This window comes from Pleurodeles waltl, chromosome 11, assembly GCF_031143425.1.
Source record: "Pleurodeles waltl isolate 20211129_DDA chromosome 11, aPleWal1.hap1.20221129, whole genome shotgun sequence".
Lineage (NCBI taxonomy): Eukaryota > Metazoa > Chordata > Amphibia > Caudata > Salamandridae > Pleurodeles > Pleurodeles waltl.
The window spans coordinates 525,052,501-525,066,700 of NC_090450.1; positions in this window are offsets into that span (position 1 = coordinate 525,052,501).

The window sequence follows — 14,200 nt, forward strand, 5'->3', positions numbered from 1 at the left end:
ATAGTTTTGACTCTCAACTAACCAAGGTCATCAAATTAACAACAATTCTTGTAACGTACATTAAGTATTCCCACTCCAAATTTAGGGGCCCGCAGCCAAACTTGTGGGGATGAGGTGGCAACCCGGCTGCCTCACCCTCTGCTTTAATATGATGTTCACACTGGGCTGCCCAGAAGGAACATCTTATTATGACGTTTCCCCCGGCGGGAACAGTGCTACGGTATTGGCCTTGGCTTCTTTAAGTGGAGTTGAGGTTTACCAGATAAACAAGGTATATCCCATTGCTCATCTTCTTGTTCTGATATAACACTGATAGATGGACAGAAGGCTCAAAAGAGGCATTGAAATCTCCCACTAAAATTATTTTTGCTTGCTGCTTGTATCTGTCCATGTATTTATCTAGCTAGCATGGTCAGGACAGCTGGTTCGCTGGAGACAGGTACTGCTGTGGCATAAACGTTAAATAATGCCATAGTCGATTAGGAAGGACATTTGAGAAAGAGCCCCATTCAGTCAGGAGAATCTATTTCCAATAATGTATGTGACAATGAAATATACTTTTTTACTAAAACCAGCAAGCCCCCAACTGCCCAGCTACCTCCGGACTACATGAAACAAAGCCAGTTACGAAAAAAAAATCCACTGCTCACTTTTCTTGGACTAAACAAACATTATGCTTTCCTATAAAAGAGAACCATTCAGAATCAATACATTTGGGAATTATCCCAGCCAAGTACCAAGGGACCATAGAGAAATCGTCCTGTGGATCAAATATACATTGGAATTTGGGATCTTCAACCAGTAGCTCATTAGATACCTTAGTAGTGCAAATGGAATCAGGAGCCTTGTCTGACATTAGTGCCTCCTGATTTCCAGTCTCATTAATACCAGCAAGGAACAGTCAGCAATTATCTAGTGAGCTTAAAAGGGGAGTAAATCAATTACAGGTAAGCAGAAGGAACAGAAGGGGCAGTGGGAAAGGGAGGCCAGCCCCAGCGCTAGATGAACTTGTCACCATGGGAAGGTAAGGACAGAAAAAGAACCCCAGTGGAACAGCAAAGATCCTGCTGCCATTATGTGGTACAGACATTATCCACTGTAGGACAGATCTCACCAGGCCAGGATCTCCTTGCATGGTTTTAGGGGAGGGGGCTAACCAGTCCACACTGCGGGCCACTATGAAGTCATCCACTAAGTCTGTTGTCCAATTTGAGTTCTTCTTGCTCCAATGGGCTTCCTTGAATCTTAAGCTATCCCAATCCTCAGAGGTGCCTTCATCCAAAGGGGGACACCCTCCATGATGATGACATATGGTGTACAGCCAGAGGGGAGATATAAGTGCTTAGGTCCGCCCCATGTAAGAAATCTTTTGTCGGGGGCAGTGTCCAGAGTCAAAATTTGGACGTCACCATGCCAACTTGTATCAACTGTGCTAGCCTGGTGTATATTGGCAGATGGGACTGGGGGGACTGGGAGTGGTGGCTCAAGTTCTGGCCTTGATGGCGGTGGCAGATTTTTTTGGGAAGAGGATGTTGGCCAAGGAACCGAGGTTGGCATTTCTGGATACCGCTTAGGAAGGAGAAGTATTAAACTTACATAACTCTGAATCAATGGATGCCAGGCACTGGTATATAGGTTCCAATTTGCTCACCGCAGCTTCAATAAGATGATTGCATAGATACTTAACGGACTCCAAGAGTGAATCCTTAAACCCAGCATCCAGAATTCCCCCCTCCGTAGTGCCCACAACACACTGCTTCTTGTACCTAGTAGGTGGCTTAGACCTCTTCCTTTTTGCCGTGGGACACCTAGCTACCCCCTGCTAGCCTGCAACTGAGGCCCAAGACACCCAGCCTCCTTCATCAGCTCAGCACTTGGAATAAACACTGATGAAGTGGTATCACATTCTGCCGGACCCAGGCAGACAGCGACAGGACTATTAGCAGTGAAGGGCAGGAAAGTTAGATCCTGGGATAAACCGGCCAAGATACAAGATGGAGAAGTCAGCAAGGAAGGTGGGCGAGTGGAACAACAAGCGGCGCTCAGCCACTTCAATTTCTTTACCAATTACATTAACAGCTCTGTGTAGAAATCCCTCTATGTTGGCAGCAGGAGTAGTTTTGGAGCCACCACACAGAAACTTCTGTTTCCCTATAAGTCTGACACTGATGAACAGACAGCAAGATTAGAAGCACATTGATCACAGTACCTGCCTTGCGTTGTGTGAGAGGGACATGGCCCAGGCCAGCCTCTTCCAGGCTCTGATGATGCAGACAGGCCTGTCTTGCCCTGGTCTTCACCCAGGTGCACACCCAGGCGCATCCCGCACCATCCCATCCTGCGGGATAAGTTCAGCGCTTATCTGCACTCCGTTGGCCCCTTCTAGACCTTGCCGATGCTGTTAGACATAGTGCCACCGCAGCAGCAGGGACTGATGGAAAGTGGTTTGCAGGTGAGAAATGCACTGCGGGAGACGTTCAGCACTTATCTGTGCTCCGTTGGCCCTCCTTGATCCTGCGGATGCTGGGGAACGTAGTTCCACCCCAGCAGCAGGGCTAGATGTAATGCAGTTTGTGGCAGGGATCCACCATCAGGGAACCAGTTCTAATTTAATAGATAGACACACTAAATTAATGACAAAAATAGTTAGCAGATTAATATTAACAATTTGTTTAAAGTAATAAATCACTTCCAACATAATTCCCCTATTAACTCTACAACCTGCTCCAAAAATATTTGCAATCAAAATAACATATAATGAAAAAGCAAATAAAATAATTATACAATAAATCATTTAAAAATTAACATATAAAAAACTTTATATACAAGAATATTTTAAAATGTGGATATTATTTACTATATTAAAAAATAATTAAAAAAGTTTGGTACAAAGGCAGTGGGTGGTGCTAGCTGTAGTGGTCTCCTGACAAGGGCCCCAGAACTTTTATTTTTTTTACAAATTAAGTACTGGGCACAGTGAGTATGGGATACACATCTGATCATACCCTTGGCCCATTATGCGTCACACAAAACACATAACTGTGATGGAAGGAATACTTGCAATAAGTCTAACCACTGGCAATTGCTCACTGTAGCATTCCAATCCATCATTCTCTTGCCCACCATGCTTCCTCAGTTTGGACCAGTCATATACAAATCAGTCTTGGCCCTGCTCCAATAGGAACAGTCTAGCCCAAACTGCCAAGCCATGTCCTCCTTGAACTGGAACTCAAACAACCCAAAACCTGGTTCACCCTTCATGACACTTAATATGGTAGTTAAAATCACCTAACATTATAGTATTGTTATTTTTAAGTGAGAAGTGGCGAATTTCATCAATAATAGCTGCAGATAAGGTGGCAGCAATATGACAGGTGTGAGAGATAAAAAAGAATTTGAAGAACAAGTTACCAATTTCACAATCCCAGGTCAAAGATTCACTGGTGTAATGTTTGGGGGAAAGGCTTAAGTGTGGGGTTTAAAATGGTTTTGAAAAATATGGTCACTCTACCGCTGACATTATCATGCTAGTCACATCTATAGATGTTATAGTTTGGGAGAGCAACTCATCGAGAATATGGTCAGAAATTTCATGGAGCAAGGTTTCTGTATGTAAGTCAAAATGTAATCACTCATGCAAGCAAGGGATTTCTAACCTGTTTTTACAAGCTGATCTCACACTGTATAGCAAAGCATTGGGGTGATTGTGAGAAATAGTGTGCAAGTATTGGAGTACTATGGTGAGGTTTTGTGGAAAGAGACTTTGTAATGCAAGCTTCATTTTGTGAAACTGGTTTAGACTTTTTCAAGCAGAGTGTAGGATGAGGAAAAGGAGGTAGAAGGTTGTTGGAAAAGTAGATAGAAATTTTAGAGTCAGTTTTAGAATTAGACCTACCCAGTAATGAGGAGCCATGGTACTCAGATGTGGCATGCTGCAGGATGGTCTGAGGAGAAGCATCTAGGGCAGCAAGCAGTGGTTGCAATAAAATAGTTGCCACAGTATCTGTACCTGGTAAACTATAGCACTGTAATGGGAAGGATACATTATTTTTACTCAATATGATGCCAGATGGAGCTATAGAAAGACCTGTTGTCCTGGGGGAAAACACAAAAACACACTTGACCAGCCAGCAGTAATGAGAAGAAGGGACAAGCTTTGGAATTGAGGTACGTAGCAGGTGTAGATAAAAGTATGAAGAGCAAAGGGTAAGAAAGTGAAGACATTCGTCAAAAGAAGAAGATGCCCAAATAACAAAAAAGGTACTTATCACAAATAGGATAAATAAACTTTGTAGTGAGAGTGTAATGCACAATGGAGAATGCTATGAAAATATAATATACACAACGAGCAAGGTCTTTGGTTGCACGATGAAAACGGGAATATCGGCACTAGGGTTGCGACTAAATAATCACTGCAGCCCCTAGAATGCTGTAGAGGGGAGAGGGAAAATTCCTCAACCAATAGGGCACCTGTGGATACAGAAGAAAAGAACAACAACATTTCCAACTCTGGAAAAACACACAGACCAGCAGAAATAAGAAGGGACCAGTGCAGAAAAAGAGGTTTGTAAGAGGTCTAGTACACGCACAAAGAACAAAGGGCAAGAAAGGCAGATATTAGAAAAGGAAGAAGGTTGTCCAGGTAGCAAAAATGTTAGTAACCATTGATGAGATAGATACATCTTGTGGACATAGCATATCCTAAACAAAAAGTGCAATGGGGATAAACGTGCACAACACAAGTGGTCTTGCGTTGCAGTATCTCATTTTTTGAGTCAGGAAATTTGAATGCCCCTAGTTACCCATTATTTATGCCCATCTATACTCAAAATTCCACGGAGTAAAGATAACACCTAGATGTCTGTTCAGAGTTAAAGATGAAAACACTATTGTCCAATCTAGTCTGCTTTCTGATCATGGATTGATGGATGCCCACTTTTGAAAAGGCAGTGGCTTTAAATTGAGGTGGTAATTTTAAATCAAGAAAAACATCTCTAGTCACCTTGTTCTTGTCTGATATTACTGGTCCTTGTTGATTGATTGTCTCCAATATAAGGAACCTTGGCATGATGGCAGTGTTGTAACGCAGTATGATGGGGCTCCCCTGCAGAATGTAATGAGGGGGCCCTTGAGTGTTCCATAGTTCACAAATATTAACTGGTCTTGTGCTGAATGGGGCCCCATAACGATATGGGCCCCCTGTAGGGTTGGGACCACCTTGCACTGCAGGGGCTGCAAGGGTCTGTGTTACACCCCCTGTATGATGGTTGACAAGCAGTCCAAGCATATTTCTCAAACTGAAGGGTAGTGGTCTCAAAATCCACTTTTATCCAATTAAAATATTGTGGCAAGTAAATACACTTTTCCACATGGACTCATTATTTTTGCCACTCCAAACCTCTGAAGGGATGACTAGAATAGATACAATATGCTGCCACATGACTTTCCTTTGGCATCTTCAGGTTGTAACAAATAAAACTGCAATGGCTATTGATTGACAAAAGGATTTAGGCTCATATATATACTTTTTTTGTGCCGCACTTGCATCAGTTTTTGACGAAAAAGCAGTGCAAACTTACAAAATATATTTGTATTTTGTAAGTTTGTGCCACTTTTGCATCAAAAAATGACGCAAATGAGGTGCAAAAAAAGTATAAATATGGGCCTTACAGTCAAACATCTTTTTTGACACAGAAAGTCATATATCCCTCTATTTTGACAGCGATATTCCGTCTGAAAGTTTCAGTCTGTACCCTACATTAGGTAAGCATTTCCAATCATAAGTTAAAAAAAACCTGAAGTTCCCACAGTGGGCACAGTCTTTTTTATTCTGGCATCTCTACTCTGGAACTCCTCACACTTGATCTTCAGAACTATGGACAAGAGATATATTTTTGTTAAAGTGCAAAGACTTGGACTGCTGGGCGAACTAAGGCTTTGGCTTAGGTCTACAAGATTTGACTTTCCCACCAACAGATGTCCTAACTTAATTCAGCGCACCAACGCTTAAGCGTGAAAGTACAGGTTGTTGTAGTCACATTCAACTCCACTCAATACATAGTTGATTTGGTGTCTACGCTTTCTGAGTTAGCAACAGTCCCTTTAAAATGGCTCAAGAACGTAGTGGTGATTCAACTGAATTACATTCTTTAGAATATCACACACAAGTTCTGCACTCAGAGAAAATACACTTTATATTTGAAAGTGTTGTTTCGACAGTCTCATCCTGATGCTTAGCACATGTAAAATAACAACACAGAGTATTATTAAAACAGCACTGATGCATGTCACTAATGAGAATAATATGAACGTTTCACACATAGTTGAACTGTCATTTGGCAACCTAACACCTTAAAGATTACTTCTATGTGCTATACTATGGCAGCATGGAGTTGCTTACTTTGCATCTAGAGATTCTTAGGATTCATCACACTGTATACCTGTTTACAGCAGGAAGCTGTAATTTTCAGTAGCTGGGAGAGAGCGTTCTCTCGAAAGAAAAACAAACATCAGATGAGTTCAGCTTCTCTCCTTTCAGACATAGCTTGGTATCAGCTCTCACCATAGGACTGGATACAGTGGCAGTCTGCCAATCTGGCTGTCTCTGTCATGAACTCTGGTAGTATCTTTTGTGATTACCTGAGTGAAGGACCTCCCCGCCCCTTGATGAGCCTTTTAGACTGTTGACCACTAATGTAATCTTCAATGGAGTACTTTTGAGGAACGTCTGACATAACCTGTATGCATCAATATGCTAATCTTAGTGCACAGTAGTATAAACTAGAATGATAAAAATATGTCAATTCAAACTACATTGTTTGGTATTTTCATTAACTGGCCTTGAAATATGGATGACAAGGCACTTGCCCCAGACTGATGTCGCATTCAGGGGCATATTTATACTTTTTGGTGCAAAACTGCACTAACCCAGTTTTGCACCGAAAAGTTTAGCACCGGCTTGCGCCATTCCTGAGCACCAGCCAGATGCCATATTTATGTAATGATGCAAGCCGGTGCAAAGGGTGGGCTAGCCTAAAATAAAATTACGTTAACCGGTTGGGGAAGGAGGTATGGGAAAAGGGAGTTTTGCACCAAAAAATGACGTTAGGCTGGTTAGAGTAAAAAATTAAGACTCTAACCAACCTAGAGTCATTTTCTGACGCAAAACCATTCATACCACATGACTCCTATCTTAGAAAAGACAGGAGTCATGCCCACCACCCCGATGGCCAGCACAGGGGACCAGTGTCAACCTGGGCACGGCCATTGCACCCTGTGCAATGCAGGGGGCCTCAGGTTGGGCCCCAGATGGCACTTAAAAAAAAAAAAAAATTACTTACCTATAATTACCATACTTACCTGGGATGGGGTCCCCCATCCTCCTGTGTCTCTCTGGTGTGGGTGTGGGTGTTCCTGGGACTTGAGGAGGGCACCTGTGGACTCATTCCATGGTATTTAACCGTGGAAATGGGTCCACAGGTCCCTTAATGCCTGGTCTGACCCAGGCGTAAAATAATGGTGCAAAGCCAGCTTTGCACCATTATTTAGCCCCTCCTTCCACCCAAGCATCATTTTAGCACAGGGGGATTAATATGGGGCTATGGGGTTACCACCATTTTTTAGATGGGAACGCCTATCTTGCATCTCATTGACGCACTGTAGGTTTACGCATCTAAAAAATGATGTAAACTCCAATATTTTGACGTTAGACGTGTCTAACGTAAAAATATAAATATGGAGTTAGTTTAGCGCCAAATTTGCGTTAAAAAAAAAAAATGACACAAATTCGGCGCAAATGGGGGATAAATATGCCCCTCAGTAACTTATCATTGTTAATGTCTGAATGCTTTGTCCCTTTCACAGATTCTTTGACAGACAGGATCTACGTCAAAGGTAGACATGCTGTTGACCAGGCAGAAAATGACTTCTTGCCCTGATCAAAGTGAAGTCTGGGTTTAAGATCTTTATGTCAGAATGTTTTCTGTTTGGTTAAGGGTATTTCATCAACCTTGCTATCCATGTCCTGCATATATGGCTTATTTACTTCATGTACTCCTGGACACTTTTTGGTGGGCAGTGATTTGCAAATATAACATAAGTCCTACACTAAACAGATGATCATGGAGCAGAAAATTATGATGTGTTCAAGAACGTAGGCCCTGTGTTAGCTTAAACATTATTTCTGTATAAAATTGGTGGAAACACATGGGCTAGTGGAAGTGATGTTCTACACTTCATTCAAAATGACATGAATGGGTTAGACACTGAGGCCCATATTTATACTTTTTTTGCGCCACATTTTTGTCATTTTTTTACGTAAAAGTGGCACAAATTTAGAAAATACAATTATATTTTGTACGTTTGCGCCACTTTTGATTAAAAAAGTGATGCAAATGCGGCGCAAAAAAGTATAAATATGGGCCTGAATATCAACATACAATATGAGCAGGTAAGCAGAGGAAAGGAGAATTAAAGAGCTTAAGAGGAGAATGTATTTTGCATTGCTCAGCCTTTGGGCCTGAAAGTTCTCACCTACCGCTGTATTGTTGTTAGGCTATTCTGTCAGTATTTGTCTAGTGCATGCTGTGCGTGATTGGAGTCACTGAGGCTATGCACTATAGCACCTGGTCTGTGTAACAATGATTCTATTATGTGTAGTGTTTTTAGTAATGGTTTACATTAATTACGTGAAAAGTTCATACAGTGTTCCTGTTGTGTTTGAGACTGTGTGGAGTTTTTGGTGTGTGTTTATATATCTAGGTTAGTGGTTACCTTTAATCTTGTTCCACGAGAATAAGTGATTGTCCATTGCTCATCCGAGTTTGGCAAATTGTGTTTAGGCCTGGGTGAAATTTACATTACACTGGAATAATATGCGTAATTTCAGGAATTTGGTGTATGCTTGTTACTTTAAATATCTAAAATTACACCATTAGGCTACTTTGTGTAAGTATGCACTATACGCATTAAACATTTATTGCAACCAAACAGGAATACCAACAGAAGGCGACTAGCTAATGTTCATAGTGCTTTTTCTTAAATGCATCCTTTTGCCAAATATTGACATGTGGATGCATTTTGCACCAAAACATAGCGTGAAATGATGAATTTGCATTTCTCGTAATTTTACAAAAATGTTGCCAAGATTTTGCCTATTTAGGCTCAAGCATACAATGCAAATTTCACACACCCTTAGTTGTGTTGTTAAGAGACGTCCCATTGCCAAATATTAAGGTTTGGTGTTACACATGTGTGTGAGGGTGTGGCATGGTCTAAATAACAGTTCCCATTGACTTTGAAACGGAAATTTTGGGTGGAGTGGCATATGTCTGTTAGCAAACATGTTAACCACAGGAACAATGCAACTGTTGCTGCTATTTCAGATAATCAATCATTTTAGAAAGGGTCTGATTTAGAGTTTGGCAGACGGGTTACTCTGTCACAAATGTGACGGATAACCTGTCCACCATATTACAGTCTTCATAGGCTATTAAAGGATCATAATATGGCGAGCGGGATATCCGTCACGTCTGTGACACAGTAACCCCCTCCATCAATCACTAAATCAGACCCAAAGTGGCTAATGTGGGTTGGGGCGTTGTTGTCCCCAGGAGTATATGAGGAAATGTGTCCCTAAAGATAAGATTCAAAGAAGCAGTTCAAATAACACTCAGGTGAAAAAGCATTGACTCAAAAAAGATTGAAATGAGTAAGTTAAAAACAATGCAGGCTTATTAGAAATATTAAAGTGCATTACAGAAAGCAAAAATATAGTGAGTCTCAAAATCGAAATAAATGCTTAATATTTCATTCACAGAGAAACAGCTTAACCCCTTTGCAGCCAAGGACATAACTGTTACGTCCTTGGACCGGCTCCATGAGCCTCGCCCCATGCCAGAGATAGAAGGGGAATCGCTTCACGATTGGGCAGCAGAAATGCCCACTAGACACCAGGGAGTTTTTTTATTTTTTATTTACGCATAAGTGAAGCAGCCCCTTGGGCAAGGGACGCTCCCCAAGGAGGCAAATTATTTCAAGGCCATTTCTGCCACAGGGGGTGGGGGGCAGAAACCACTAGATCTTAAACCACTAGGGGGGTCATTCTGACCCTGGCGGTCGGTGATAAAGCGGCGGCCAACCCGCCAACAGGCAGGCGGTCAAAAAAAAGGTATTCTGACCCTGGCGGGAACCGCCAACACAGGCCGCCACTTTAACACTCCGACCGCCACGGCGGGACAGACAAACAGCGCGGCGGTCACCGCCAACAGCCAGGCGGCAGACAATATACCGCCCATGCTATCACAACACACCAATCCGCCACCTTTTCCGGGGCGGGAGCCCCGCCGATAAAAACACGGCGGAAACAGACTACGAATGGGAAAACGCTCACCTATACACACTCCACGAGGAAGGAGGACAGCATGGAGCCCGAATTACACATCCTACCAGCTATTGTCTACCTGCTCATCTACCACGAGTACGAACGCCGGCGCAGACGACAACGGTGAGTACTGCACCTACGACACAGGGGAGGGGGGAGGAGGAAAGCTTACGGGCACACACATATGCGACCCCCCCCCCAACTATCTACACACCAATGCAGAGCACCAAGTCACAGTGACACCACCCAAACCCCCCGGAATAATGCAAAGACATAATTAAAGTGATAAACAACATTTATGTATATAAGAGGTTCTTTGAAGTCATGGTAAAATAGCAAAATGAATTGTAAAAAATCAAGTAAGAACATTGCGAAACCGATAAACATAGGCAATAAGTCCTGCACAGTCACTTAAATTTCCACTGTCCGTGGGCCAAAGTGGATCAACACATGGGCAAAGCCCACACAGGAGACCTGAGTCCGTTGGAGAGAACACTGCTGGTGCTTGATGACAAAACTACAGGCACCTCAGGGGGAAGGGAAGAGGGGGCACCTCAGCCAAATGAGTCCACGACGCCAGATCCACGAAGGGTCCACCATGCCCACTGTGCCATCCTGGGGAGTGCGAAGCCACAGTCTCACAAGTCTCTACAGTGGGTGGGTTGCCCACTCTGCCATCCTGGGGAGTGCAAAGCCACAGTCTCACAAGTCTCTACAGTGGGTGGATTGCCCACTGGACCATCCTGGGGAGTGCAAAGCCACAGTCCATCAGGTGGATTACAGAGACCACTGGTCATGGAGGAGGCATGGTGGGCAGAGTGCGTCGTGAAGGCCTGCCCGACACAGTACCGGGACTGCCAATGGGCCAGCGGTGCTTGACAGGAAGGGCCCAGAGGAGCGGTGCTTGAGACGGCGGGGCCCAGCGGAGCGGTGCTTGAGACGGCGGGGCCCAGCGGAGCGGTGCTTGACAGGAAGGGCCCAGTGGAACGGTGCTTGAGACGGCGGGGCCCAGCGGAGCGGTGCTTGACAGGAAGGGCCCAGCGGAGCGGTGCTTGACAGGAAGGGGCCCAGCGGAGCGGTGCTTGACAGGAAGGGGCCCAGCGGAGCGGTGCTTGACAGGAAGGGGCCCAGCGGAGCGGTGCTTGAGACGGCGGGGCCCAGCGGAGCGGTGCTTGAGACGGCGGGGCCCAGCGGAGCGTGCTTGAGACGGCGGGGCCCAGCGGAGCGGTGCTTGAGACGGCGGGACCCAGCGGAGCGGTGCTTGACAGGAAGGGCCCACCGGAGCGGTGCTTGACAGGAAGGGGCCCAGCGGAGCGGTGCTTGACAGGAAGGGCCCAGCGGAGCGGTGCTTGACAGGAAGGGCCCAGCGGAGCGGTGCTTGAGACGGCGGGGCCCAGCGGAGCGGTGCTTGACAGGAAGGGCCCAGCGGAGCGGTGCTTGAGACGGCGGGGCCCAGCGGAGCGGTGCTTGAGACGGCGGGGCCCAGCGGAGCGGTGCTTGAGACGGCGGGGCCCAGCGGAGCGGTGCTTGACAGGAAGGGCCCAGCGGAGAGGTGCTTGAGACGGCGGGGCCCAGCGGAGCGGTGCTTGACAGGAAGGGGCCCAGCGGAGCGGTGCTTGACAGGAAGGGGCCCAGCGGAGCGGTGCTTGACAGGAAGGGTCCCAGCGGAGCAGTGCTTGAGACGGCGGGGCCCAGCGGAGCGGTGCTTGAGATGGCGGGGCCCAGCGGAGCGGTGCTTGACAGGAAGGGCCCAGCGGAGCGGTGCTTGAGACGGCGGGCCCAGCGGAGTGGTGCTTGAGACGGCGGGGCCCAGCGGAGCGGTGCTTGAGACGGCGGGGCCCAGCGGAGCGGTGCTTGACAGGAAGGGCACAGCGGAGCGGTGCTTGAGACGGCGGGGCCCAGCGGAGCGGTGCTTGAGACGGCGGGGCCCAGCGGACCGGTGCTTGAGAGGAAGGGGCCCAGCGGAGCGGTGCTTGACAGGAAGGGGCCCAGCGGAGCGGTGCTTGAGACGGCGGGGCCCAGCGGAGCAGTGCCTTTCTGCACGGCGGGGCCCTCTTCAGCGGTGTCTTTCTGCACGGCGGGGCCCTCTTCAGCGGTGTCTTTCTGCACGGCGGGGCCCTCTTCAGCGGTGTCTTTCTGCACGGCGGGGCCCTCTTCAGCGGTTTCTTTCTGCACGGCGGGGCCCTCTTCAGCGGTGCCTTTCTGCACGGCGGGGCCCTCTTCAGCGGTGCCTTCCTGCACGGCGGGGCCCTCTTCAGCGGTGCCTTTCTGCACGGCGGGACCCTCTTCAGCGGTGTCTTTCTGCACGGCGGGGCCATCTTCAGCGGTGCTTGTCCAGTCATTCAAGGGAGCCAGAGCTGGCCAGGACTCCCTGCTTAGTCGCCCTCCGACTGTGCAATTGCTGGACCCTTCTGTGACGGAGTCCTGGGCCCGTGGGTGTCCTCCCTCACACCCGGGATGGGGCTTGTGGGGCCCTCCTGGTCCGCGCCACTGCTGGCTGACTTCTCCGCCCTGCTGCCCTTGCCCTCCTTCGATGAGGCTCTCTGGCCCTTGCCTCCCCTGGATGTTGTGGCAGGTGACGGCCCAGGACTTTGCTCCTTGGGGGCAGTCGTGTCAGTCTTCCCGCGGCGGCCCCTGATTTTACCGGTCCTCTTTCCAGGGGGGGGCTGGCTGTCCCCTTGCTGCTGGCCGATGTATCAGTGCTGGGAAAGGGTGGACTCCAAAACCTGTGCACAATGGTGACACTTGAAGCAGGGCTGGTGGTGGCTGAGGTGCTCTTGGGACTCTTAGCAGATGGAGGGGGTGGGTCAGGTGGGGCAAAGAGGTTAAGTTTGGAGAGGTAAAGTTTTTTAGGACCAATGTAAAGGGTAGGTGTAGTGGGTATGGGAGTGGAGGAAGAGGATGTGGTTGTAGGAGAGTCAGGTGTGCTGTCTTTGGGTGCAGGTGCTTGAGACGTAGGCTGTCGTGAGGTGGTTGGCTGTTGGGTGGGTGGCTGCCTGCGTTTGTGTGTCTTGGAAGAGGGGGTGACAGACACAGTGAGAGAGGACACAGGGGACATGTAAATGGCAGTGGGGGTGGTGACTGCACGTGTGCGGACTGTACTGGAGGGTGTGCTGGTGATGGAAGTACTGGCTGATGGTGGTGTGCATGCAGGTGTGAGTGGAGACGTCACAGGGAGGGAGGAGGGAGACGAGGAGGAGGGGGACACAGGGGTGGTAGTGACTGTTGGCATGTCTGCATCTGGGTGTTGCTTGGGTGAATGCTTGTGTGATCTGTGGTGCTTATGTCTGGATGAGCTGCCCTTGGGTGTTGAGGAGTGTGCAGGCTGGTCTGATGGTGTGGATGGGATAGGCTGAGGAACAGGAGACAGAGACAGGGTGGAGGCAGTTAGAAGAGGGAGGCTGGAAACAGGGACAATGGCTGCCGTCAGTGCTGAGGCCAGAGCATTGAACGATCGTTGATGGGCAGCCTGACCCGAATGAATGCCCTCCAGGTATGCATTGCTCCGATGCACCTCCCTCTCTACCCCCTGGATGGCATTCAAAAGGGTAGACTGCCCAACAATGATGGTCTGTAGGAGGTCAATGACCTCCTCACTGAGGGCAGCAGGGCTAACATGGGCAGGGCCTGAGGTGCCTGGGGCGAAGGAGATGCCTGCCTTCTTGGGCGAGCGGGCACGGAGCGAAGGCTGAGGGGCTGCTGGGAGGGCGGAGCTGGTGCGCTGGGTGGCGGCTGTACCTGTAGAGGCGGGGGCCCGGATGTTGCCGCCACCGCTAGGGAGCTCCCTTCCGAGGACGTGTCGGTGTCGCTGGTGTCACC